This window comes from Bos mutus, chromosome 5 (assembly GCF_027580195.1).
Source record: "Bos mutus isolate GX-2022 chromosome 5, NWIPB_WYAK_1.1, whole genome shotgun sequence".
In the NCBI taxonomy this organism is placed as follows: domain Eukaryota; kingdom Metazoa; phylum Chordata; class Mammalia; order Artiodactyla; family Bovidae; genus Bos; species Bos mutus.
In genome coordinates this window covers 91,861,957-91,863,949 of record NC_091621.1, presented here as the reverse complement: position 1 = coordinate 91,863,949, position 1,993 = coordinate 91,861,957, and the positions used below count along the sequence as shown (strand labels likewise).

General features: G+C 44.0%; 1 pseudogene; it reads left to right on the top strand.

Annotated features, from left to right (window-relative positions):
- The first annotated feature begins 262 nt into the window (after positions 1–262).
- On the top strand, positions 263–1,207 carry LOC102274026 (large ribosomal subunit protein uL23-like; annotated as a pseudogene).
- Positions 1,208–1,993: the final 786 nt, after the last annotated feature.

The following is a 1,993-nucleotide window of genomic DNA, read 5'->3' as shown; positions in this document are numbered from 1 at the left end:
GGCTTAATCACCAGCGCCCTCTTCCAAATGCTCCTTATCATTTGGTTGTTGCTGCTTGTCAGCACCTGGCTACTCTTTGTTCTCTCTGCTTGGGCTCTGGGCACAAAAGTGAAGTTGTTAGTTTTTTGCCAACTGTCTCCATGATGACTGGTAGGAAATAATTGATCCTTCCTTCATTGTTTGCAGTGAAAGCCTGTCTCCAGTTCTATAAGCTTTCCTCTGCATCTTGCCTAGAGAAGACAAGACAGACATACTTTCCCTGGGCCCTGGCCATCTGACCCACTCCCCAAGCCTTGTTTTCTCTAGATCAGGAGATTGGGGCAATCACCATTCACCCTGAGGGGTAGCAGATGAAGGGGCTGTGTGTGGGAGTGAAAAAGCCTAGTTTTAAAGAGAGAATATTGTGGGCACCATGCCTGCCAGGATAGCCTAGTCTAATGAGAAATCTTTATTTTTTTCATAGTTTCAACAATATTCTGATCAGCATGCCTTTCTCATCACTAGTCCTATCTGAGATTTTAACACTATTCTCTGTTCATGAGGGGAAAAAAAAATTTATATTTAGTTTAAAACCATTACATCAAGAGGGCAAAGTTTAAAGTACTTGACCTGTTTCTGAACATTGTTACAGAGCTGTCTTAAAAATGAGACAGAAGAATGTTTTCAAGAGTCCTAGGAAAATGTTATTTCTTAAGATATAGACTATACCTTTTCATGAAGATGGCACCGAAGACGAAGAAGGAAGCCCCTGCCCCTCCTAAAACTGAAGCCAAAGCAAAGGCTTTGAAGGCCAAGAAAGCAGTGTTGAAAGGTGTCCACAGCCACAAGAAAAAGAAGATCCGGACATCGCCCACCTTCCGGCGGCCCAAAACACTGCAGCTCAGGAGGCAGCACAAATATCCCCGGAAGAGCGCCCCAGGAGAAACAGACTTGACCGCTATGCCATCGTCAAACTCCCCTCACCACCGAGTCAGCCATGAAGTAAATAGAAGACAACACACTGGTATCCATTGTGGATGTCAAGGCCAACAAGCACCAAATTAAACAGGCTGTGAAGAAGCTCTGTGACACTGACATGGCTAAGGTCAATACTCTGATCAGGCCTGATGGAGAGAAGAAGGCATACGTTCGACTGGCTCCTGACTATGATGCTTTGGATGTTGCCAACAAAATTGGGATCATCTAAACTGAGTCCAGCTGGTTAATTCCAAATATAAAAGTTTTCACTATGTGGGAAAAAAAAGATATAGACTGTACATGGGGTGCTGTGGGGAGTCATGGATGCTGGTCATAGTCTTGATAGTCACATTTTATTCGTTGGTAATGAAATTCCAGGTAAGTGTGGGCTGCACAGCCTCTGTTCAGTCGTGCCGAATAGAAATGTGGAGTTTTGGGTGACGCAGAAAGAAGAGTAGCTTCTATTGCGTTGCTAGACAAAGGGGCCCACAGTGGGTGAATTCCCTGAAGACAGTGCCCTGGAGGGAGTAGTGAGAAGTTTTATAGTGATCAAGGCGCAGAGCATGATCAGCTCTTGGACTGATGGACATCAAGGTGAAGTTTCAAGCATCATCCATTTTCTGGTTTCAACCAGTGTAGGGTCTGTATTCTTGTGGTCAGCAGTTTTCATCTGAGTGGAGGGTAGAGAGGGCGGTCTGCCTCCAGTAAAATCAACTTAGGAATGTGTGTCAGGCCTTTATCTATGTCTTTCAGGGAACTGGGAATATGATGATTCTGTTATGTGGCAGAATTATCGTCTAAGTTGCTACCAGTTCCCTAGTCCAACAGCTCTTCTTTGTTTCTACATCTTGACATTTCCTAATCATTAACTCTTGAATCAGCATTTTACTTCAAAAGTCAAGGACAGAGGGGCTTGTACCCAGTTCCACAGGGATCAGACCTGACCTTCTTCTTTACCTCATACTCTATACCCAAATCCTGTTGATTCTGCTTTCAAAATATAGTGTGTTCCTATATCAATCATGTCTCAACGTTA